Source organism: Triturus cristatus, chromosome 7, assembly GCF_964204655.1.
Source record: "Triturus cristatus chromosome 7, aTriCri1.1, whole genome shotgun sequence".
NCBI lineage: Eukaryota > Metazoa > Chordata > Amphibia > Caudata > Salamandridae > Triturus > Triturus cristatus.
In genome coordinates, this window is record NC_140590.1 from 1783494992 (window position 1) to 1783521508 (window position 26517).

The 26517-nt window shown below is 47.8% G+C and overlaps 1 long non-coding RNA gene across 1 annotated transcript in view; it reads left to right on the forward strand.

Annotated features, from left to right (window-relative positions):
- The first annotated feature begins 4605 nt into the window (after window positions 1-4605).
- LOC146813110 (uncharacterized) overlaps window positions 4606-26517 on the forward strand; it is a 121532-nt gene continuing 99620 nt past the window's right edge. The window contains exon 1 of the long non-coding RNA XR_014966012.1: window positions 4606-4673. This is a non-coding gene — a long non-coding RNA (uncharacterized LOC146813110). The remainder of the gene's footprint in view (window positions 4674-26517) is intronic.

Sequence of the window (26517 nt, forward strand, 5' to 3'; positions counted from 1 at the left end):
TTTGGTTGGTCACTGCTGTCCACCATGCTAGCTACCTCAGACAAAGGAGCGCCATCTCTCGTTATCTTCTAAGTGCTCAGTATCCATCTGCTAAGTTCTCCAACTGGTCTTCTCTCAAATCCCAAGAAGCTTCCGAAGGTGAAATGTTTATTTCCTCCTTTTGGCATTCTCTGTAAATCTGATCATCTTGGTGCAGAAATTGCGTATGAACAAAATGCAAGTTCATTATACATTGGATCACATCAATCAGTGGTGCAAAGCAAAATGGCGCCCTTCGCAGAACATTTTGATGAGCCTCTGTGACTGCCTTATCTTAACTGCTTTATCTCAAAGATATTCATTGTTCTTGAGCTGATTCGGGACCCCCTGAAGTGTTGATCCCCCTCCTCCCCAAGAGTTGACATCCTCCCTGCACAGCACTGGTTGCAAAGGCCTGGATTACACCCCTACTACCTACTATCAAGTAGTGGTTTACATGGACTCAGGAAGCGCAGAGAGGCCTCTAGTCATCCCTCTCAGTGTTTACTGGTGTAGATAATGGTGTGTTCACTAACAGCAGTACAGGCACTCGGAATGCGTCATTTGGAAGTCATGTTGTTTGGCAACACTGCTCTAATCAGAGCAAATTCAGGGTAAATTCAAGTAAAAATTAACAAATGGAAATTCATAGTTATGAGTCTACCACTCATAAAAAACCAATAACTAGCATTCAGTGGTGATACAAAGTGAAAGCATTGCCATTGTTTATGTCAAGTTAAATATTTCAATCAGACTTGTTGATTGTGTCATTCAGTATTCTTGTAGGGGAATCACATCAAGTCTGTGCTTAATCTCGGTACCTACAATCTGTGCTTGATCTGCTGCAGCAGATCCGGCCTGGAAACATAATGCAAACATCTGGAAATGGATCGTACTGCAGCACTGTGGTTACCGGTGTGGTACAAGTGAAAGGGAGGTTGTGGGGCAGTCACAAACACTAAGGGGCTGATTACGATGTTGATCAGAAAGCCTCCAACCGACACCGTCTCGGACTCGGTACTGACCGACAGGCAGATTGCAATGCGACTTAACACTCTTTGGTCGGATTCCCATTATTCCCTATGGGAGCTTAAACCGGCCGTACCACAGGCTCCTATGGGGAAATGGGGGCGGTGCGTAAACCCTGCACCCTGTCGCAGGTAGCCCATGGTGCCTGCCACACTGTAGAAAATAGGCCTCAGCTAGGCCTACCAGTGCAAGGGGTTCGCCCTTCTCTGCACAGAGTCCTCAGACTATTAGAAAGAAGTTGGCACAGAAACTGAAATAGAAAATACATAGTTTATTAAACCTCAGGAGGTGGAACCACATTCACCCAGCACCCTGTGGTGCTGAATGAAGGTAGCACACAAAGTAGAAGAACCATGGGTCTTTTATACCCACACAGGGGCTCAGGAAAAGAGCGGTGCAAGCATACATGAGAAGAGTTACATACATAGATGGTCATACAGAAATGCACCGTCAACAGTAAAGGAGGAGCTAGCAGTTGCTGACTCTGGTAGGTAGAAACAACCTGATAGTTACAGACTAAAAACAGATGCATGGACAGTTAGATATTCCTGCGCATGTGCAGGGTAGTATAGCCAGTCCTTTAAACAGAGCACAAGGGAAGACAAAATGGCTGCCAGAAATACAAAATGGATTCTACAAAATGTACAGGATAGCCTCTAAATACCAGATGGATTCTGCTAACGCTAATTTAATCGCAGCCAATTTACGACAGACGACCCTTTTAGCGTTAGCTGAAGACATCTCCCATAATCCAGTAGGAAAAATGAAAAATATGCATATTAATTTTTAATAATAATATTTTTTTTTTCCTCATAAATATCCTAATTCATTGCTAGGTGGGCATTTCTCATTCTAAATATTGTTAAGCGGGTATGTATGAGGTATAAACAGAAGTACAAAGGGAACAGAGAATTGGGTCATACAGATAGCAGGAGAGAGTAATTACTATTATCAGAAACAGAATTATTAGCTTTCTAGTCCTAAGCAAATACTAGAACCATCCAGTAAAAACATTTTCAAGGCTCCTATGCATTTCAGTTACCATCAATTTCAACTTCAAAAAATTTTCGCTAGACTTTTCCAGTGTTTCCTTTATGAGGGCTAGAGTATCTATCATTATACCCAATACAAACATTAAAGCAGTCAGACATATTATTTACAAAAATGATCCTGGATCCAGAGGACCAGGAGAACTACACAGGACCATGAGAATTAGGACGAAGAGCTGCAAAGGGTTGCTCCTCCTCAAAAATGGGACGATCAATGGGGTACATTTTCAAGAAAAAGAAAAAGAAGTCCTTGGGAAATTAAAGCCGCTGTACAACCCACCAGAGGAGAGTCTTCTCCCTGTGTCCGTTTGAGCCTCACAGGCAGGCTCTTGTTGTTCCCACGGTGGAGCTGCACAACTCGCAACTCAGGAATCATGGCCTAGTTTCAAGGGAAAAGTTTCTTCTTTCAGGATAGGGCAATCACCCACCAGGGCAAATGCGCTCAGCGATCCTGTCCAGTGTCTCAGGCAGTGCACCAGTTTTATTAATTTCAATCTAACAGGCACCAGAGACACAGCACCTGTACCCTGAACTCAAGTCCTTCCCTAACTCCTGTATTGCTCTGCTGGCACACTGCTCTTTCGTTGGGGCCATAGATCTTGGCCAACAAAGGTGAAAACTTTACAGCCACTTTAGGACCAGGATTCAGAGGCCTGATGCTAGGATCTCTGAAGCAACCCTTGTTTCAAAGGGGGTTACCTCAAGCAAAAACTTTCTCGCCTTCCTTGTCGGTCTGTGACTCTCGGCTGGGCATCAAAAGCTTGATCCACGATTTCTACTTTCTGATTTGTGACCCCGTCTTTCGCCCAAGATAGTAGCAGGGGTACTCTCATCACAATGCTTCCGGCCTTCTACCTTCACTGAGGTCCTGGTTGCCAGTAATGCCTGTGCTGGTTACCTTCACTTTGACTTCAAGCTGGACTGGTGCTGACTCCTCAAGCTGGATCTGATGTCCGCGCCCCTCTGGCAATGGTTGTAAAGCAGCAAATATCTATTGGTGGACAGAACAAAAGGTCTTTAGACAAGGCACAGAAATAATCTATCAACAGAGAGGATAGTCTCAGAATACTTCCTAGTCTAGGGACACCCCATATATTAACAAGGCACCTTGGAACCACTTTCATATATGTGAGAGTAAATAAAACAACAGCCTGAAACTATTGGCAAGTATAAAAGGAACTCTTTAGTGAACTGACAAGAGTAATACGTCACCCAATGCCAAGCAGTCAAGGAAGTCTGTGTTCATTTCTAAAGACCCTCAAGAAAAAGGAAATGTTATACACGTTTACTCCTAAACATTGCATTATTTGTACAGGACTGCAGATACTAATAAAATGATTTTTCTTAATTAAAGCACCTACATTGTATACTCAGGACCATGCTCTCATGTTATAGGAGCAACAGGAAAATCTAACACTGCTAATTTAACAAAGATTCTTATTACATAAAGAACTAAAAACTTCAACATAATGGGTACACGTTCTCCAGTGGAACATCTTGTGACTAACAGACTCCTATAAAACAATATTTTCCTCAAAAATGTTTGCTAAGGATCACATAGACCTCTTCCCTGCATTCTACATTTTCACAATCCAAACTATGCAACATTAGTTCTAGTAAGGACTGTCAGTTTATTTACACAGACTAGCTAATAAAACTAGCAATGCCCTTGCAAAACTGTATGTAGCATGAGAATAACAAACAATAGTGGTGTTGTCACCTGAGAATTTTCAAACAAAAACTACCCACAACTAGTTCCCCTTAAAGATCAAATAAGGAAGCAGCAATCTAGACTACTCATCCTCTCATAATTCCATCAGAGAGGACGGGTAGTAACATAGCAAAATATATTTATTCGTTTTATTAATGCTAATAATGTTTAAAACAGTATTACTGAATAGCCAATTAAATGTCTCATGGTTATTTCACAGACAGTTTAGACAGGCTCGAAAAAAATTAAGAAAAAGAGAGAGAACACATAAATTTGCCTACCCTTAATTTGTAGAGGAGCTAGCCCCCTCTCCCCAGTTTTGACAGTAAGAAACCTGTACCAGGTTTCATTCTGTCAACACTATCAACCCCAATTTGTAGCAACTGGGCATAAACAAACTCTGAGGAGCTAAATAGCACATTTCAGCTAGCCAAAGAATATATTCCTTTAGCAAATGTACTAGTGCAACATGAGGCCGCATGAATTCAAACTGAATCCCATTGCTTCCTGAATTCAACCCTAAAAACATTTATACTATATATATATGGCAGAGCCATTGTCTTTTAAAGAGAGGTCACATATACTATGTTCATTGAGTGCACACAAAAACTTGCTTTTACCAAAAAAAAGGTAAGCAAAAACCTCTTTCTTCCCCTGCCATTTCGTCTTTCAAATGTCGAAATGTCAAAGCACATGTGAAGCCGAGCCCTGCCAGGCTTCTAAATGTAGGAATTCGGCCTTTAACCTATGCAGCTGTTCCAGCTTGTATGCAAGGTTGTCATGCGGTGCTCCCAAGTCAAAGTGACCCTAGAGACCGAAGGCAGAGCAGCAAAACCCACTCTGTGTGTCTACCAGCAATTTCAGAGGTAAGCTTAATAACTTCTGCCAGTTTTTGTACATAGGTATATTGAGAATCAGGGTGCTGAGTGCTTGAGCAATATAAATGTCAGCTATGGAGTTTTATGCATACATATGTGCATTTACTTGAGTCTAAGGCAGTTTAAAAGCTGCTCTGACTGGAGAAATCTCATTTAAATAGTGAATTTTTACTCAATTTCGACTTTGATTTTTAGGGCACTTAAAAATTCATATCCTACAATGTTTTTGCATAATAGTCATCCCCAGAATGTCCTCTACATATCCCAGAGATGTGGCATCAGAAATGTATAATGTATGCCCTTATAAAAATGAGTTTTGTACGCCTGGATAAAGTGACATTTTCACATGTAATTGACCCCCTATTGCTGTATAGCACGGCTTGAATGCAATTTGGATGCTAGGAGGTCACAGTATCATTATTAGGCATTATAAATATTAAAAAACGAATTTAATGCACCTATTTGAAATCAAAAAATAATAAAAATATATGTATATATATATATATTTTTTTTTTTAAATAAATCTAATCATTTTGATGAGTCCACATATGAAAAGCAAGCTGCATCCCTTTGCCTATCATATTGAAACACATTAATTCTTAGCCCTAAGCACAGAAGCTTATCTTGAAACATCTTAAGTCTGAGCCACTTTTAAATGAAGGACAGTCATTATTATTTAACATCAAAAACCACTCTTATCCTTATTTTAAAAAAAGGCATTAAGAAAAGAAATCCCTACTGTCAATCTGCCCTCTGTTTATCAAAAATCATGAAACTATATTTCTAACTTTTAAAACAGCAGTCTGAAATGCCGCATTTTACAACGTGTTTGACTTTAGCTGTTCTCTGTGGCCGGAGTCCGCAGAGAATAGAAATAGTCTTGCTGACACAGCTGTTTGACACGTAAAGGCGTCGAATTCACACGCCTTTCAAGTCAACCTTTCAAGCCAACACAACTCTGTCGTTCTGTATAATGTGAATGCCTTTGAATACCCTATACAAAAGATAAATGCTGTGACATTTTGTATCTGAATTTAGTCTATTGTAAAACACACAATTTCGTTTTTCTCTTTACACAGGTCATCTTAATTTTAACTTTCTAAAGGTAAAACTCTTATCCGATAATCCATGTTAGCTTTGCGCCACAATTTCCACTGAGAAAATTAATTCTCAATTGGAAAATCGTTTTTATATAGGCATATAGCTCTTAAAATTTCAAGCAAGAGCATCATTTTACTTTTTGTCTAGGATTAATGCAACAGTTTAAAAAATAAAATAAAAACAGTTTTCTATGGAAAGTCTAAGTGGTCTTTGCACAAAATAGGGCCGAGGAAGGCTCCTTGAGTTTCGCTCCTCAGCTGCCCTGTCTCATCAGAGAAGCTAAAAATAGCCCCTCAGCGCAGAACCGGGCCACAGCGAGTGCTCCGGGCCCCCACCTCTCTCCAAGGCTGTCTTGCTGCAAGCATTACACATTTTCATGTCAGTAAAGCTTTCTAAGCAGTGATTTCACCTCCTGGTTCACTCCCCTATTTTTAGCCCCCACCTTACAGGCTGCAAGGTCAAAATCTGCCTTGCACAGCCCTGAAGCTGTCAAAGACAAAAAGCCTTCCTAATTTTATCTAAACTGCAATAATTTGCCCTATGGAAAAATTTATTTTAATATACGATTTCTTTTCAAGGGTCATAAATTTAAGTTCAATTCTCAGATTAGCAGGTTCAGCTTAAATTAGAACCTACAACCCTGTGGACCCAGCACATTGGCTCACTGAACCACCAAGAACACAAAGCTGCATAGGAACAATTTGCAAATTCGAAATACCCACAATTTTTTGCAAGCTAAACTTTTAACCGGTCCCTAATTACTCTTCATTAATATTTTTGTACATTAAGGGTGTCATCAAATCACAGGGGTTGCTCTTTCTCTAGCTACACCCCTCTCAATTTCCTTTTGCGACTTATTGATGGTGATGAGACCAAATTAAATTTACTCCTTAACAATTTCACTTCTCAGAATTCTTTCACATATTCACAGTCATTCAATCACACACTTTTTCCAGTGCTAGCAACATCCAAAACACAATTTACCACACCATAACATGTAAACACACATTTAACCCACAGATCAACACTTAAGATAGAAACAAAAGACAGCTCACAGACTGTACTTAAACCAAACCATTTGTAAATACTAGTTGCAAGTCATATTCACCAGATTTGGCTGGCAGAACACCAAAAAAACGCTCTGCATCTCATCACTTATGAATGTTACTAAGTGCACAGACCAGGATCCTTTTATGTACATATTTAGTTCCTCGGGGTACTAGTCACCACTTACAAGTATTTTTATTCCATAATGCGCTGTACATTATAGAAGAAATGTGTAAAGTGGACTGAGAGCGACCCCTCGTACAATACAGGGAAAGGGGTACCCAATAACAGGTATCAACAAGACAATCCCAATATTACCACCCAATGGTATAGTACTATAAAAATATCACACTAATATCACACAGTTTCCGGAAATATATCACATTTATTAAAAAGAGAATTTTGACAATAAAAAATCCTAAATCCATCAATACAGTACACATTAAAAACAATCAATTTGTATCAACATTCATTTTATACATTTTAAAAAATACAAAACACAAACTGTTATGAGCCCGCATAACAGAAAAACAGACAGACAGTGGACTTTGTCATCTAAGACACATCTAAAATGACCGTGATTTTACACCGTGATTTGGGATATATTTGAAACTGCTATCTCCAATCCTCTACGGCGGTCCCTTAGATTGTGTATATCTTTGGCGTCGACGCGTTTCGATGGTTTGAATTTTATAGGACCATCTTTATCAAGACAATTTTATAGGCTTAAGTTACTTCTGGCTTGATTTAAAACCTTTCGAAATACAGCCTGCTGCTATGTGCTCGCTTCCTGAAATAATTGAGGGCGGAAGGCTAGCGTTCTGGTTTCCGTAAAAGAACTTCAATTCCCAGAAGTACACAGACTTCAGTTTCGGTATTCGTAGATGCGCTTGTATAATATACCGCAGCGTATTTCTTGGTAGCGTGTTTCTTAATGAAAAATCAAATAGTTTTATCAGAGACTGGGGTCCATCTATCACACCCTTTTGGCACGTCTCGTAGTGGTTCCTTACGGCTCTCAAATGATTCCGCCGGTATGGAGTCTTATTGCTCCGTCTGTTCTCAGATAGTCTACCCTATGCGGCTATTTGTTAGAAAGGCTTGGCTCTAGTGATTGGCTCACTGGGTCACATGTCCATGCTTACGTGTGCATGGACATGTGACCCAGTGAGCCAATCACTAGAGCCAAGCCTTTCTAACAAATAGCCGCATAGGGTAGACTATCTGAGAACAGACGGAGCAATAAGACTCCATACCGGCGGAATCATTTGAGAGCCGTAAGGAACCACTACGAGACGTGCCAAAAGGGTGTGATAGATGGACCCCAGTCTCTGATAAAACTATTTGATTTTTCATTAAGAAACACGCTACCAAGAAATACGCTGCGGTATATTATACAAGCGCATCTACGAATACCGAAACTGAAGTCTGTGTACTTCTGGGAATTGAAGTTCTTTTACGGAAACCAGAACGCTAGCCTTCCGCCTTCAATTATTTCAGGAAGCGAGCACATAGCAGCAGGCTGTATTTCGAAAGGTTTTAAATCAAGCCAGAAGTAACTTAAGCCTATAAAATTGTCTTGATAAAGATGGTCCTATAAAATTCAAACCATCGAAACGCGTCGACGCCAAAGATATACACAATCTAAGGGACCGCCGTAGAGGATTGGAGATAGCAGTTTCAAATATATCCCAAATCACGGTGTAAAATCACGGTCATTTTAGATGTGTCTTAGATGACAAAGTCCACTGTCTGTCTGTTTTTCTGTTATGCGGGCTCATAACAGTTTGTGTTTTGTATTTTTTAAAATGTATAAAATGAATGTTGATACAAATTGATTGTTTTTAATGTGTACTGTATTGATGGATTTAGGATTTTTTATTGTCAAAATTCTCTTTTTAATAAATGTGATATATTTCCGGAAACTGTGTGATATTAGTGTGATATTTTTATAGTACTATACCATTGGGTGGTAATATTGGGATTGTCTTGTTGATACCCATTATAGAAGAAAGACCATACTTAATATACATATCCCTATTAGGCGTCCCCTCCGGGGGGGGCCAGCTGTGCTTCATCAAGATTCAAGGTACCATTCCAAAAGCAACACATCTTTTGAAGTGTGCTAAAGACAGGCATGCCAAAAATAGTGCAGAATATGCAATATTATAATCAAAGTAGCACTTAAGGTACCTTTAGTACGATGTGCCGTTCAAATCAATTCAGTTAGAGAAAATTCTCCTCATTACCTCCCTATGTGAATTGCAAGTCACATATATCAAAACAAACCAAGTTGGCCAACACAAAATATACCATACTCAAAGCCACAGTAAGCGTTACTAAACTACCTTACCAATCACAGGCATCAAAACCAACAGCAAGCGCCGCAGACACTTACCAATCACTTGGTGTCCAGATTCATCCTGCCAAGTTCTAAAATCGACCAAATGGTCACTGCACGGTGAATCAACAGAAGAGATCTCAGTCGAGGACCGGTGCCACCTGGATGGTCAGATCAGAAAGAAAGGAAAAGTCGCCGTGGATGCCAAGACTCTGGTCTTATCGGGCAGTGATCACGTCCAGAGCGAGATTCCAATCCTTCGTCGCGACCAATCCTTTGGGCATCCGAGTCACCGATGAGCCCCAAGTTGAGGCGCCAATTGTAGAAAATAGGCCTCAGCTAGGCCTACCAGTGCAAGGGGTTCGCCCTTCTCTGCACAGAGTCCTCAGACTATTAGAAAGAAGTTGGCACAGAAACTGAAATAGAAAATACATAGTTTATTAAACCTCAGGAGGTGGAACCACATTCACCCAGCACCCTGTGGTGCTGAATGAAGGTAGCACACAGAGTAGAAGAACCATGGGTCTTTTATACCCACACAGGGGCTCAGGAAAAGGGCAGTGCAAGCATACATGAGAAGAGTTACATACATAGATGGTCATACAGAAATGCACCGCCAACAGTAAAGGAGGAGCTAGCAGTTGCTGACTATGGTAGAAACAACCTGATAGTTACAGACTAAAAACAGATGCATGGACAGTTAGATATTCCTGCGCATGTGCAGGGTAGCAGAGTCTAAGTATAGCCAGTCCATTAACCTCTTCAGCGCGGCGCGGATTTCCGCGCCACGCTGAAGATTCCGTGCGCGGGCGGGGCCATGACGGAACGGTTCCGTCATGCACACAGCGCAACCAACGTGCATGACGGAACCGTTCCGTCATGCGCGTCGAAGGGGTTAAACAGAGCACAAGGGAAGACAAAATGGCTGCCAGAAATACAAAATGGATTCCACAAAATGTACAGGATAGCCTCTAAATACCAGATGGATTCTGCTAACGCTAATTTAATCGCAGCCAATTTACGACAACACAATGCGGAGTTTTATAGGGGGTTCCTTAGGTACTGAAGGAAGTGGCCCGATTAGGGTCACTCGGGTCACCAATGACCACCTCTCAGCCTTCCATACCAAATGAAGAGTTGGTCAGACAGTAGATAGTACAAACTAATAACTGTTTATTAGATACACTCAGAGCGGAGCCCAGTCTTCCAGTCTCTAGGAGTGCTGCAGAGGGACTAAAATCATCAAGTAAAAAGGATACATTGTGTACATATTGCAACTGGGTTAAAACACACACACTGTGGAATTTTCCAAGCAGATGCAGTTGGACAGTAAAATACAAAAAAATGATTTTCGATTCTCATATCTCGCACCACCTAATACAACCCAAGGTCTTTTCACCCTGTACCCGCCACCAGAAAAGTGGGAGAGGGCCTCTATCTAGTGAGAAAGGTATGCACTAATATGAACAGTCTTCATTAGTGAAGCAAAACCTAACTTCGCGGAAATGAAACGTAACAAAGGCCTTTTCTCAGAAATAGCAAAGGATTCGTTTTGTTCATGGTTCAAAATGGCATCTAAAAGGGTGCAGTGAATGCTAACTTTACATAGGAAATGCACAAACACTAATATTTCTATTCTAACAGACCCTCCTTTTAGCATGAGCTAAAACATTTTCTGGCAACAAAAAGGAGAGCATAAAACCAAGAAAACAGGAATCTTATGAGCATTCCATGGTCTCTGTATCGGGCAAGGACCCTGTAAGGAGGGAATACGTCTCAAACACCCTCAACTATGTTCATGAGGTCATCTATTTCTTTCTGCACCATAAAGTCAGCGTTTGTATCATCAAAATAGATATTTTCCATTTAGGTGTGAGAATGGTGGTGCAACAGAAGGGAAGGCACTGAATAAGGGCACAGCAAGGCACCAATATCACAAGCATGTAAATCACCTTTTCAAGGATCCAGCCCCAACTACCGAAAAGAGACCAACTCCAATTCCCACTTTCCATTCCCTTGACATTCTCGAGAATATCAAGAATGTGCTTGGTAATATTCTTTTCCATATTTTTGATCCCGACCACACACTGGTCTCCCACTACGGCGCATGCATCATCAGTCTTGGCTAAGATGAAATCAACCTCATATTTAGTCTGTTCGGAATAAAGCCCCATGCTTTTCAACTGAGTGGTGATGTCGCATAAAGCTGCCACGGTGTTATTAGATAACATTTGTAACCTGCACCCAAAATATTCACTGGCTTTCTCAACACGAGCCATGACGGTACCACCAAAAGTGAAAATGGAAGAAAGGATGTCCCCAAAGGTGATCCCATTACTGTAAATATTGACCTCTATATCGGTCACTTCCTCACAGAATTCTTTGGTCAAAGTCCTTTTAACCCAACGGATATTAGGCTTAGCGTATTTACAGGGTACACCTAAGGGCAACACCATTCCAAGAGCGACATCGTCTGTACCATTATGAATGTTGGAATAGGTACGGTTAGACAAAAAGTAAAACCCGAGGTGTGTATAAATCAGCCCTTTATAATCTACTGCAGCATATCTGGTGTTCATTCCAAAAGACTTGGATCTTTGTCATTCACTAAGGGAATTGTGTTCTTATATAACACCATTCCAGAACAGTTGATATACAAAGAGGTGTCCGTACTATTCACGATAGGGCAAGAAGAAGGGTACTAACCAACCTCCTGTCTATCAATTCCTTGTAATGCCAACCCACCAGTGTGACATTCTGTTTTTCTATATAAAAGTTGTCGCAATATGTGTTGTTCTTAAAACCCAGATAACCCATTCTCAGTGGCTTTCTCTAATATGGACAAGGACCTGGATTGCCAAAACCAAAAACTCCCTTCACTTCTGTAAATTGTGGTGGGTGAGTATAAATATAATTCACAACGGACAATGGGTATGCAGTCCATAAACTAGTGATTGACCCAGTGGGGTAACAAGCGGTCCCTTCTCCAAAGAATCTCTTGTGCGTATCTAGAAACACATTACTTGGGGATGTTCTCTTCCTTGTTGGGGAAATAACTGTAACCTTGGTATGTAAAGGCACATCCTGATCATTTTACAAAACCCATGACACCCCACAAAATGTTATTAGCAGTAAAACCACAAGAGCAACTGATGATATATTCTGTTTGAGGGTCAACACCATATTATACTGGGGAGAGGGTGTAGCCTTGCGGCTAGAGCGGTCGACGTCGAAGCTGAGGAACCGGGTTTGAGACTCGGCTACGACACTCAACATCCTGTGATTCTGGGCAAATCACGTAATCTCCCCGTGCCTAATAAAAAAAATGTATGTGTCCATGTGTTACGAAACTGGTGCTATCTAAAGCGCTCTGAAACCCGATTTATCGGGTCTAGTTTGCGCTATATAAAACTTGCCAAATAAAAAAAACAAGAATCACTGGCTGCTCTTCCTCGGCAAACTGTCAGCCAAAAGCATGCATAACGAATGATAAAGAGAAGATCAAAAATGCAGGAAGAACATATAAGTTCCCAGTGTCCATCAGAGTAAAATGAATGCATGGGGGCTCCTGCCCCCCATGAAGCCCAGCAGACTGCCTCTTACCCGGGGCTATTTTCAATAAAATGCAGGGGGGCCTTGCTCCCCCCTGCCGCAGGGACAACCACCTTCCCAGGGCACAAATGAAGTAAAGGCGGGGGTTGTTGCGGCCCCCTGTCCCTGGGGCCAAGCTTCTCCCCGGGGCTTCAGAGCAGATGGGAGGAGGACCCCTTGATGGCCCTGGGGACCGCCACCCCCTAGGGCTGGCTCCAGCAATGTCCTGGAGGGCCCACCCCCAGGACATTGCAGTGTGCTATGGCATGGAGGGAGCACTGCTCAGTTCATACAATAACAAACTCAGCTTTGCTTCATGGAACCGAGAGCATTGAAAATTCTCTTACTTCCATAAGCAAAGTAGAGATGCATTTGGGCAGAGGGAGCTGCATGTCTGCAGCTCTCTCTGCCCAAAAGCAATGTTGGCTCCTGCAGGGGGCAGGGAGCCGGGAGCCAGCAGGGTCTATGGGGGCTTTGAGGCTTCCCCATCTGTCCCCATTATTGTGGCCATGCCCTGGGGAATGGGATCCCCAGGCCAAAAAAGGCCCGGGAAGGGGGGGCCACTAAGCCTCCTCCTTTTTAAAATTTAAATAAAGAAAAATGGTAGGGCCATGGGGGATGGGGTCCTCTGGGCCAAAAAGGGCCTGGGTTGGGGAGCCACGCAGGCCCCCTACCCATTTTTATGTAAAAAAAAAAACAACAGAGAATGTGACCATGCCCCAGGGGATGGAGTCCCGGGGCCCAAACTAGCCCAGGGAACTGAGTTTCCAATCGACTCTGGTTCAGCAATTCCGACCAACCAATTGCGATGTTTCCGAACACCGTTCAGTCGGACTCCCATTGACTTCAATGGGATCCTGTGTTTCGACCGAAAACACAGGCTCCCATTAAAAAACAGGGCGGGTGGAGAAAAGCTTGCAGCCTATGGTGGGTACCCCATGGTGCCAGCCAAATTGTGCATGGTTGTAAAGAGGAGTCCCATGGGTACACTCACAGGCCCCAACCGGAGGCTTCCGGGTGAAGTGGGGCCTGCTACGGGCCCCCAAAGTCAGTTTGCGACATGTGATCCGTGTCGGGCAGACCGATTCGGAAAGGCTGCCCAAATACGACATCATAATTCATTGGTCAGAAATGCGGTTGGTAGAGTTTTACGATTCAGCTCCGACCGACTCGGAGTCTCCAAATGCCAATCGGAACCGAGTTGGAAAGACCGAACGGTCAACTTCTATCATAATCAGTCAGACAAAAACATGGGTTCCGGTACTGGTTGGGAAAATCCGAATGCCATTCCGACCCTTTCCAACTGACATCATTATGAGGCCCTCAGTTGTTACATTCCCTTCAGATAACCACACACCAACCATTTCCCTAGTTTAGGGAGTGCTAAGAAAGATCAATTCTCAATTCTCACTTCACATTTACATATATATCTTTAAATTCAAGAAATGTATTCATTGATATAACTTGTCAAAGCTTGACAAGTAGAGGATTAGAAAACCCCAAAGAATAGTGTTGTGGAGGAGTTCTAACTGTTAGCACACAGATGCAAGCATCATATGTAACCTTGTGCATGAAAAGCAGTGTCCACGGGAAAACACATATGATGCACAGGTCTTTTACTGTACCCTCTCTGTGTACCTTGTTTGTGGGTGGAGTTGTATGTAAGTGTGTGTGTGAGTGTGTACGTCCATGTGTATGTTTGCATCTGTCTGCGTGTGTTATATGTGTGCCTTTATGTTGGTATGCATCTTTTAATTGTGTGTGCTTGTATATGTGATATGTCTGTATGTTTATTTTTATGCATATGTGTTGGAGGGAGGACCACCGGGGAGTCGGGGAGACTACTCCGGGGCACCTTCCTACCGCAAAGTTATAGCCGAGCGCCGCTGAGAAGACCCCTAGGGGAGGTCCTTCTCCTATGTTCGCACTAGGCCCAGTAATACCACCACACAGGACTCCGAATCAGTTGCTTAACTTGGTTCTTTATCAATAGTAGTATGTGCAATATTTACAGTGGGATCGAGGGATCCAGCAAGAGTCTCAATGTCTTTAGAGGGATAAGGTAGCGGGACAGTCTTAGTACCAGCCAGGTACGGGAAGGCTCTGCGCCAGACCTTGAGTGCTGGTCTCGGAGCGGCTCGGACGTGGAGAGCCGCGACGGCGTCTGCAGGGCTCGGGTGGTAGTTCCGCTTGGGTCGAGCCGCGACACAGTCAGCAGGGCTCTGGTGGTAGGTCCGCTTCGGTCGAGCCGCGACGAGGTCAGCTGGGCTCCGATGGCAAAGTTCAACAAGGTCAGGCCGCGACAGCGTCAGCAGGGCCCCAAAGGTTCGTGAAGGTCTTTAAGCACGGTGAAGCCGCGACGTCGTCAGCAGGGCTCAGAAGTGGGTTCAGGATGAGTCTTCTTCCGTAGGGTCAGCCGCGATCTGATCAGCAGGGCTCTTGACTCCAGGATACAACTACTGTCCTGCTGTCGGGTCGCCCCAGTTATAGGACTGGAGCCCTTTGATGTCCGGACCCTTGCGCCCGGAGGGGGCGGAGAGGCCGGGTAGGGAGCGGCCAGATGCCCAGCAGGAGAGGCGCCAGGCCCCAGAGAGCTGTGGGGCGATCGCACCTAGGGGTGGAAGGACGGTTGGGGGTCCCATCGATACTGCCCTCCGCCGGGAGTGGGAAGGGTTCACGTGGTATCCCCCTGGCCAGGGGTCGCCGCCTGGATGTCGGGCCTCGCTGGGACAGAGGCCGGGTGAAACGGGGTCATGCAGGTGGTCACGTGGCGTGATGTATAATCCAAAATGGAGGAGCCCCGAGGTGCATGGGACCTCGTGCGGCTTGGCGAGGGGGAACAGGACCACGCCACGAGGCCGGCTCCCACACGCGTCCCCCCCAGCTGAAGGCAGGGAGAGTCACCCATCTCCTTGGGGGTTCTCCTCGCCGAGGCGGAAGAATCTTGATAGGCCATCAGCGTTGGCGTGGTCGTTACCGGGCCGGTGTTCCACAGTGAAGTCCATCCCTTGCAGCGAGATGGACCATCGCAATAACTTGGGGTTCTCACCCCGCATTTGCATGAGCCACCGCAAGGGCCGGTGGTCAGTTTGGACCCTGAAGTGTGTGCCGAAAAGGTAGGGCCGGAGCTTCTTGAGAGCCCATACCACGGCGAAGGCCTCCCGCTCGATGGTGCTCCATCTCTGTTCTCGCGGCAGCAGTCGGCGGCTGATAAAGGCCACAGGTCGGTCGAGGCCCTTGGCGTCTAGCTGGGAGAGGACCGCCCCGACCCCGTACTCCGAGGCATCGGTCTGGACTACAAACTCCTTGCTGTAGTCAGGGGCCTGTAGCACAGGGGCAGCGCACATGGCCGCCTTGAGGGCCTCAAAAGCGGTCTGACAGCGGGGCGTCCAGTGCACTACCTTGGGCTGTTTCTTGGAAGTGAGCTCCGTCAGGGGGCCCACAATGCTGCCATAATCCTTGATGAATCGTCGGTAGTAGCCTGTGAGGCCTAGGAAGGCCCGGACAGCGGTTTGGGTTGCGGGGGGCTCCCATGCCTGGATGGCGTCGACCTTTAACTGGAGGGGCGCCACCTGGCCACTCCCCACCTGGTGGCCCAGATAGGTCACAGATCCTTGACCGATCTGGCATTTACCGGCCTTAATGGTGAGTCCGGCTCTCTGGAGAGCGGCCAGGATTTCCCTGAGGTGTCCGAGGTGCGCGGCCCAGTGGTCGCTGAAGACGGCAATGTCGTCGAGGTAGGCCGCACTGAAGGCTTCTAGTCCGGCCAGGACCTTGTTCACGAGTCTCTGAAAGGTCGCTGGGGCGTTCTTCATACCGAAGGGCATTACCCAAAAGTGGTAGTGCCCATCGGGGGTGGAAAAGGCGGATCGTTCCTGGGCGCCGGGAGTGAGCTGGATCTGCCAGTACCCAGCGGTGAGATCAAAGGTGCTTAGGTAGCGGGCGGCCCCTAAGCGATCGATCAACTCGTCTGCCCGTGGCAAGGGGTGGGCATCGGTCTTGGTGACTGCGTTCAGGCCCCGGTAGTCGACACAAAACCTGAGTTCCGGGGCAGTGCCGGGGGCGGTAGCCTTCGGCACCAGGACCACCGGGCTGGCCCACGGGCTGTCGGACGGCTCGATGACTCCGAGGGCGAGCATCTTGGTGACCTCGGTCCGTATGCAGGCTCGGACTCGGTCAGGTACTCGGTAAGCGCGGTGTCGCACAGGGGGACTGTCCCCAGTATCCACGTCGTGGACGCACCAGGAGGTCACCCCGGGCGTGAGAGAGAAGAGGGCAGCGAAGGGTTGCAGCAGCTTCTGGCAGTCATGGCGCTGTTCTGGTGTCAGGGTGGCGGAGAGGCGGACGCCCTCCAAGGAGCCGTCTTGGGCCGAGGACCCCAGGAGGTCTGGTAGGGGCTCGGAGTCACTTTCGCCCCCATCGTCGGTAGCCAGCAGCAGGCTTAGTTCAGTTCGGGCAAAGTGGGGCTTGAGCCGGTTGGCGTGCAGGACCCGGAGGGGGTTCCTCGGGGACTCCAGGTCGACTAGGTACGTGACGGGGCTCTTCCTCTCAACTACCTTGAAGGGCCCGGTCCACTTGTCCTGCAGGGCGCAGGGATCCACGGGCGACATGACCCAGACTTGCTGGCCCGGCTCGAACTCGATGGTTGAGGCATTTTCGTCATACCAGCGTTTCATGTCTTCTTGGCTGGCTTCGAGGTTGGCTTCTGCCAGGGCCCGGAACTTCCGAGTCTGGTTCCACAGGGTCAGGAGGTACCGGTAGATGTCAGGAGGGGCATCTTGGACTTGCGCCTCCCAGCCCTCCTTGACCAGACTGAGGGGCCCTCGGACGGGGTGCCCGTACAACAGTTCGAAGGGGCTGAAGCCCAGGGATTTCTGGGGTACCTCCCGATAGGCGAACAGGAGGCAGGGCAGCAGGACATCCCATCTTCTCCTCAGAGGCTCTTCCAGGCCCTTGATCATCCCTTTCAGGGTTCTGTTGAACCGCTCGACCAGTCCGTTCCCCTGGGGGTGGTGAATTTATAGGTGACCCCACATTGTTGCCAGAGTGATCTCATGTATTTTGAAATAAAGTTCGTACCCCTGTCGCTCACCACTTCTCGGGGGAACCCCACCCTGGAGAAGATGCCCATCAGGGCCCGACCCACCACTGGAGCTGTCACGGTGCAGAGTGGGATGGCCTCGGGGTACCGGGTGGCGTGGTCGACCAGTACCAGGATGAAGCGGTGTCCCAGGGCGGTTCGGGGGTCGAGGGGCCCCACGATGTCGATCCCCACTCGTTCGAACGGGGTGTTGACGGTTGGAAATGGTTGGAGGGGGGCTTTCACCCGACCCCCCGTCTTCCCGCTAGCTTGGCAGGTCGGGCAGGACCGGCAGTGATGGTCCACATCTCTTCTCATTCGGGGCCAATAGAAATGGGTCACTAGGCGGCTGTACGTTTTGTCCCGCCCGAGGTGTCCGGCGAGGGGCACGTCATGTGCCAGGTTCAGGAGGAACTCTCGAAATCGGAGGGGGACCACCAACACCCGGCCGGCCCCTAGTTCGGCGACTTTCTGCTCGCTATACAATAAGTCATTGTCCCAATAGACCCAGTGGGTTCCCGTGGGGTCCCCCGCAGCCTGGGCGGCCGCTTGCTGTCGGGCCCCCTCGAGGGACGGGCAGGCCTTCTGCTCTTGCTGGAATTGTTCGCGGGTGGGGCCCCCGTCGTGGCGCCACTGGGCCAGCTCGGGGATCTCGCTGAGGGAGGCGGCCTCGTCGGTTGAAAGTTCGGATGGCCCGGCCTCCTCGTCAGGTTCCTCCGTGCCGGAGGAGGGTGATTGTTCGGGGCCCGCCGGCTTGTCGGGGGCCGTGGCAGCGGCTGGTTGGGCGGTCATGGACCGGGTGGTGGCGCAGGCCCACTCGGGCAGTCCTAGCATCCCCAGATGCTCTCGGCGTTCCACCTGGGCCCAGGGGGAGCTCTCTAAGTCATTCCCCAGGAGGCAGTCCACTGGGGCGTCGTCGTGGACAGTCACTTTTAGGGTGCCGGACACTCCTCCCCACTCGAAGGGGATCCTGGCCATCCGGCACATGCTCTCGGTGTTGTCCGCGGTCCGGACAGGGCACAGGACATGCGGCAGGATTTGTTTGGGGGTCACCAGGTGGCAGCGGACAGCGGTCACACTGGCCCCAGTGTCCCGGAGGGCCTCGGCCCGTCGTCCATTGATGGTGACCCACTGTTGGTACTTCTGGGTGTTGCTTGGGATGGCAGCTCGGGGCACCATTTCTCGGGAGCCCAGGCACACAAGCAACATGGCGGCTGGTTCCTATTCGGGGGACCCGCCGTCGTGGTTTTCCTCCTCGTCTTCTCCCTCCCCCAGGGCTGCGGCGGCTATTTGCCGGGGAGGGGGCCCGGCGGTCCCGTTCCGTCGGTTCACGGGGCAGGCCGGGTCGCTTGCATAGTGGCCGGTCTGCTGGTAGCCGAAGCAGGTCACTGTCGGTCGGGGTCCAGGCCGTGCGATCGGAGTCCCCCTTCGGCCCATGGTCGGGGACGTGTGGTTGGTGGCTTGGCCTCGTGGCGGGCTTCTGGGCGGCCCGGCCGGGAATTCTCTACTGCGGTGGGACCCCCCTCCTCCGCCTCGCTGGCGGGGAGGTCCCGTGGTACTCCGTTGGTAGTCCCCCACGGGGTTCCGGGGGACCCGGGTGTTGACCCATCGGTCTGCTTCGGCGGCGAGCTTCCGGGGCTCGGTCAGTTTACTGTCCAGGAGGTGTTGCCTTAGTTCAACAAAGCAGTTGTTGGCGAGGTGCTCCCAGACAATGAGGTCGAACAGTTCATTGTATGAGGTGACCTTGCTTCCCTTGATCCATCCTTCCAATGCTCGGCTGAAGAAGTCCACGTATTCGACCCACGTGGTACCGGGGAGCTTCTTGCAGCCCCGGAAGCGCTGCCGGTACATCTCGGCTGATAGTCCGTAGCGTGTCAGTAGGGCTTCCTTCATGTGGTCGTATGATGTCATCACCGCGTCAGGGAGTTGCAAAAGGGTATCCCGGCCCTCGCTGAGGAACCTCCCCCATAGGCCGGCACCCCAATCCTTCCGGGGTACCCGATGGGAGGTCATGGCTACTTCGTACGCTCGGAACCATTGCTGGATGTCGTCATTTTTATAGTACTCCTTGACGACATCCTTGGGGATGTGAACCTTTGGCTCGGTCAGTGGCAGAGCGTCCCGGGCTCCGGGGGCGCTGGTCTCCCCCGTTTTAGCTTTTAGTTCAAGTTCCTTGAGGCTCCTCTCGTGCTCGAGGTTGAGCCGTCTCTCCTCTAGTTCCCAATGCCGTTTCTTTTCCTCGATTTCCTCTTGCAGCCGTAGTTGTTCCAAGGCTATTTTCTTCTCCGCCAGTAGGAGCTCACCGTCCAGCCGGAGTCGGGCGAGGTCCATTTCGTGTGTCCGGACCCTCTCCCGTTCCCGCATTTCTTCGTGGGAAAGGCTGGTTTCGGGGACGGTTCGCCCCCCATCTGTCGGGTTTGGGGTTGGCAGGTTTTCGTCCCGGGCCGAGGTCCCTTCGGCTCGGGGTGGAGTGGTCTCGGGTTCTACCCAGGCTTTCAGGGCTTTCTGCATTTCCTCCTTGGTGCCCAATCCTGTGGTTGGGATCCCTTTGTCCTTGCAGAATTGTTTCAGTTCTTTGTGGGTGTATTCTTCCAACCTTTCCGGCTGGAAGGTTGCGGCCACGGTTGCTTCTTGGCCGTCCATGGTTCCCTTTTCTTTCCGTCTGGTTAGGTAGTGGGTGCGTTACTGGCCTGTACGATTGCGTCTTGCTCGGATCCCGTCGCTGGCCACCAAATGTTGGAGGGAGGACCACCGGGGAGTCGGGGAGACTACTCCGGGGCACCTTCCTACCGCAAAGTTATAGGCGAGCGCCGCTGAGAAGACCCCTAGGGGAGGTCCTTCTCCTATGTTCGCACTAGGCCCAGTAATACCACCACACAGGACTCCGTATCAGTTGCTTAACATGGTTCTTTATCAATAGTAGTACATGCAATATTTACAGTGGGATCGAGGGATCCAGCAAGAGTCTCAATGTCTTTAGAGGGATAAGGTAGCGGGACAGTCTTAGTACCAGCCAGGTACGGGAAGGCTCTGCGCCAGACCTTGAGTGCTGGTCTCGGAGCGGCTCGGACGTGGAGAGCCGCGACGGCGTCTGCAGGGCTCGGGTGGTAGTTCCGCTTGGGTCGAGCCGCGACACAGTCAGCAGGGCTCCGGTGGTAGGTCCGCTTCGGTCGAGCCGCGACGAGGTCAGCTGGGCTCCGATGGCAAAGTTCAACAAGGTCAGGCCGCGACAGCATCAGCAGGGCCCCAAAGGTTCGTGAAGGTCTTTAAGCACGGTGGAGCCGCGACGTCGTCAGCAGGGCTCAGAAGTGGGTTCAGGATGAGTCTTCTTCCGTAGGGTCAGCCGCGATCCGATCAGCAGGGCTCTTGACTCCAGGATACAACTACTGTCCTGCTGTCGGGTCGCCCCAGTTATAGGACTGGAGCCCTTTGATGTCCGGACCCTTGCGCCCGGAGGGGGCGGAGAGGCCGGGTAGGGAGCGGCCAGACGCCCAGCAGGAGAGGCGCCAGGCCCCAGAGAGCTGTGGGGCGATCGCACCTAGGTGTGGAAGGACGGTTGGGGGTCCCATCGATACTGCCCTCCGCCGGGAGTGGGAAGGGTTCACGTGGTATCCCCCTGGCCAGGGGTTGGCGCCTGGATGTCGGGCTTCGCTGGGACAGAGGCCGGGTGAAGCGGGGTCACGCAGGTGGTCACGTGGCGTGACGTATAATCCAAAATGGAGGAGCCCCGAGGTGCATGGGACCTCGTGCGGCTTGGCGAGGGGGAACAGGACCACGCCACGAGGCCGGCTCCCACAATATGTGTTTGTGGTGGTGTGTTGTGCTGGTTATTCTTTCGAAGAATAGCTGAGATAGCGACAGGCTGATTGAATGCCAGCAATCCACCATGGATGGTGCACCACATTCAGCTGAGCGGTAAACCTTCAGCTTTAGTTAATTTGACCTTTGACCCTAAACCAGGCAGGTCACTCCCCTCACCGCCACGCAGCCCCCTGTGTCGCCGCACCTCCACTGGTATTGTATTGTCTCCTCTGTGCCCTTTGCTTGTTGCACCCTCTCCTCTGTGCCCCGTTTTGATTCTGTACCCCCTGTACTTGTGCCCTTTGCTTGTTGCACCCTCTCCTCTGTGCCCGGTTTTTGACTCTTTAACCCCCTTACTTGTGCCCTTTTTCGCTTTGCACCCTCTCCTCTGTGCCCCGCTTTTGATTATGTACCCCCCTCGGTGCCCTTTCGTTTTTGTGCCCCTCCCCACGTCGTCCCCTGCCTCGGTTTTCCCGCCGCTGCGTCCCTGCGGCCCCGCCCCCTCGCCTCCCATTGGCCGCCCCGCTCCCACCTCCCAGCTGCTCCTCCCTTACTCTGTCCCTCATATGGAGGCCGCGCAGCCAAAGGCAAGCCCGTCTGCGCCCATCTGCGCCCGTCCGCACCTGGACCGCGCCCAGCGCCAGAACCCCTGGCCTCAGCCGATGCCAGGGCACCCGTCTGAGATACGATACCGCCGCCCTAAATGCTTTCAACACCGGACTACCACCTGCCTGCTACCAAGCTACCCCGAGGCGCACCCACGGACCCTTGTCTGTCAAGCCTGCAAATTCACATGCCTCCGAACCTGCCCCCCGCCTGCCAGACCAAGCGACAACAACAACCACCTGGCTTAGATGCATCCTCCTCAACACACGCTCCGTCCACAAGCACGCCGTCGAACTCTGGGACCTCCTCGACACAACAGCACCCGACGTCGCCTTCCTCACAGAAACCTGGATGAACGCTTCCTCGGCCCCCGACATCGCCATAGCCATCCCAGACGGCTACAAGATCACCTGGAAGGACTGCGTCAACCAAACCGGAGGAGGAATCGCCATCATCTACAGGAACACCATCAACATCACGACCAACGCCGAAGACACATTCTCCGACGCCGAACACCTACACTTCCAGATCCACACCGACCCCAAGACCACCCTTAGAGGAACACTCATCTACAGACCCCCGGGCCCGCGCACACAATGCACCGAAACCTCATCAGTCCGCATGCCCTAGCCTCACCAGAATACATCCTCCTAGGGGACCTGATCTTTCACCTGGAGAAAAACAACGACAACAACACCACCACCCTGCTCGACAACCTCGCCAGCCTCGGACTCAAACAACTGGTGAACACCCCCACCCACCTCGCTGGCCACACACTCGACCCCATCTTCTCCACCGGCAACCACATCTCCTTCAGCCACTCCACCGGACTACACTGGACCGACCACAGATGCCTTCACTTCACCTTCAAAAAGACCACATCCCACCACCGCACGCAACGAATCCCCCGCAGATGCTGGAGCAAAGTCAGCACTGACCAGCTCCTCTCATCACTGAACTACAAAACAATGTTCACAAGGAACTGATTTGAAAATAATCATCTATCACATACAACATCAATAGTTGTGTTTGAATTAATCTCTCACAGAACAAACATGAAGTCAATAATAAACACAGTAAGCCTACACACGACCTTTCATAATTTACCAAGCCTCAGCCGAGATCTTTTATTTAACACAAATTTTTCATTAAATCACATATAAAAACATATTGTATATACACAACTCCTCTCTTTCTTACATTCGCAGTGCAAAGTGAACCCCAGTGAAGAAAACCATAACCTCACAAAAATAAATAAACAAAAAATAATGAAGGTGTAAAAGGTTATTGGAAAAATTAACAAGGACAGTTTGTAAACAATATATAATAATTCAGTCAAAGCTGTCTCTTATTTCGTTTGTCGACGGCGTTTCGACCCACTTCTAAATACCGGGTCTCATCAGGACTGTAAATATGGGGACTGGTGGAGGGAAGAAAAAAGAGGGCAAGTATAACTATATTAGAATCAAATTACTAATATATACGGTTAAAAACCTTAAAGGTATTGTGGATTTTTAATTTATGGCTTACCAGTTTTAAGCATACAGTAGTCCTTGTCGGATCCAGTATGCAAAGAATGAGCAAAATAGAGGTTTACGTCCAAACCTATAGGTAAGGAACATATATTTATTTTAATTCATGGTGTGAATTCAATTATAGAGTTAATCATCGAATCACCACGGTGTAGTATATTTATATGTACTTACTTGGACTTTTTTTTACAAAATTTTATTTCTCATCCACGGATAAGGGTCAAATGGTAGACCGAATATATGGCGATACACGCTTCCCTACAAATAAGGAATAGTTGTTGTTAATTGTTTTTCATGAATATTCAATCATGGGGGTCCCAAAATAACACCACAGTGTCGTGAATTTCTTTAAAACCACTTACTTGGGCTTTATATTATTATTCCTCCATGAATATGATTCAGAGGTGCCCCAAATATTCAGGGAGATACGACCTGTTCTTATCTCGGCTTTTCTGTAATGTATCGAAAGCATTAATCAATACATAACTCACCACAGAGTCTCCACGCTAAAAAAACGACTCTAATTACTTACATATCGAATTATCTGGAGAGAAAGAAACGTTGTCCGTAGTCAGGAAGGGCACTGACTATTTGGCCCTAAACCCAGTGCGTGGTTACTCCGTATCGTGTCCGTAGCGAAATGAATCTCGCTGGCTCCCGGACCCGGAAATGAGTGAGGACTTTATCTGTCAATCCCGGCCGGAAAAAGGAGGGCGAGAACAGCAGCCATCTTATAGTGGCTAGCGATGTTCCACTCCACTACTTAAAAAAGGGAATCTTAGATGAGGGTATGGCATATGCTGTAATAATAAAGTCCTAATCGTGAAGATGCAAGAATATTGTACCTAAAAACGACATATCAGGTAACTTTTTTCATTTATGAAAGGTCCTGGTCTATGTCTGAAGGGACCGGTAAAGGCGACGAAAATCGTGGCCATTTTAGATTGGGAAAAAACGGAGGAGGGGAGACTCTTCCCAATTGTCTAGTTAACAAGAAAAACCGGTGAGAATCATGTATTACATATGGCATTTCCATGGATACATACTGAATTTCAATAGTTACTGATACAAGACAAATTTAACAATCGATATACTTTGTGAAGAACACTCCTATATAAGACGCCTCTTTAAATCAGACGAAGGAAAAAACTAAATTTTACAATGTATTCCCATTATCTTTTAGGTAGATAAACTAATTCTTACAATGTTAAATCGAAAGTTCACCCATTCATGTCATTTCATTTCGAAACGGCCACGAAACCCAATGCCATGTGATATCCTTATTTTCACAATATTTCATTTTGGACTGGCCATGGATATACATACAGGGTCAAATCAGTTTGTGATACAGTCCTTTGACAGACGTCATCAATATCATAATACAATCACAGTTTATCAATTCACATCATTATCCCGTTGTAACAACCATGTCTGCATATATGACAATTACAACACACATAAATCGATTTATCTATATTTTCTGAAAACATTTTCTTGCCGATTCACATCTCGCTAGTATGACATTTGCTGAGATCAAGACATGTGATCCTATATAGTTTAGTCTAGATGTTATACTGAGATTTACTCATTGACTGAACCCTGTCAAATATTTAGTGTAGGCTAATGAATTTTCGCCACTCCTCAAGATTATTTAAACCATTTTTGATAGACCCACACTTGTCTATCCATTTACATTCCAAAGTCTGGAGAATCAGGGACATGTCACCACCTCTACGTGGAAGTTTAGCTTTCTCCACCACCTGCCAAGTTAAATCATTGGCTGTGTGGTCCTTTTCAATAAAGTGATCGACCAAAGGGGCATTCAACACTTTGCACCGGATACGGCTCCTATGTTGGCCGATCCGCGGGAACTGCGTGGCCTGCAGCCTCACAAGAGAAACAAAATTCTTTGAACATGGCGACATCAAGACCAAATTGCATGACCTAACAAATTGCTCAACCTCTAATGTCATTTACTGCATTTGGTGTCCTTGTGATCTAATTTATATAGGACAAACTATGCAACCAGTAAAGGCGCGGATCGGCCAACATAGGAGCCGTATCCGGTGCAAAGTGTTGAATGCCCCTTTGGTCGATCACTTTATTGAAAAGGACCACACAGCCAATGATTTAACTTGGCAGGTGGTGGAGAAAGCTAAACTTCCACGTAGAGGTGGTGACATGTCCCTGATTCTCCAGACTTTGGAATGTAAATGGATAGACAAGTGTGGGTCTATCAAAAATAGTTTAAATAATCTTGAGGAGTGGCGAAAATTCATTAGCCTACACTAAATATTTGACAGGGTTCAGTCAATGAGTAAATCTCAGTATAACATCTAGACTAAACTATATAGGATCACATGTCTTGATCTCAGCAAATGTCATACTAGTGAGATGTGAATCAGCAAGAAAATGTTTTCCGAAAATATAGATAAATCGATTTATGTGTGTTGTAATTGTCATATATGCAGACATGGTTGTTACAACGGGATAATGATGTGAATTGATAAACTGTGATTGTATTATGATATTGATGACGTCAAAGGACTGTATCACAAACTGATTTGACCCTGTATGTATATCCATGGCCAGTCCAAAATGAAATATTGTGAAAATAAGGATATCACATGGCATTGGGTTTTGTGGCCGTTTCGAAATGAAATGACATGAATGGGTGAACTTTCGATTTAACATTGTAAGAATTAGTTTATCTACCTAAAAGATAATGGGAAT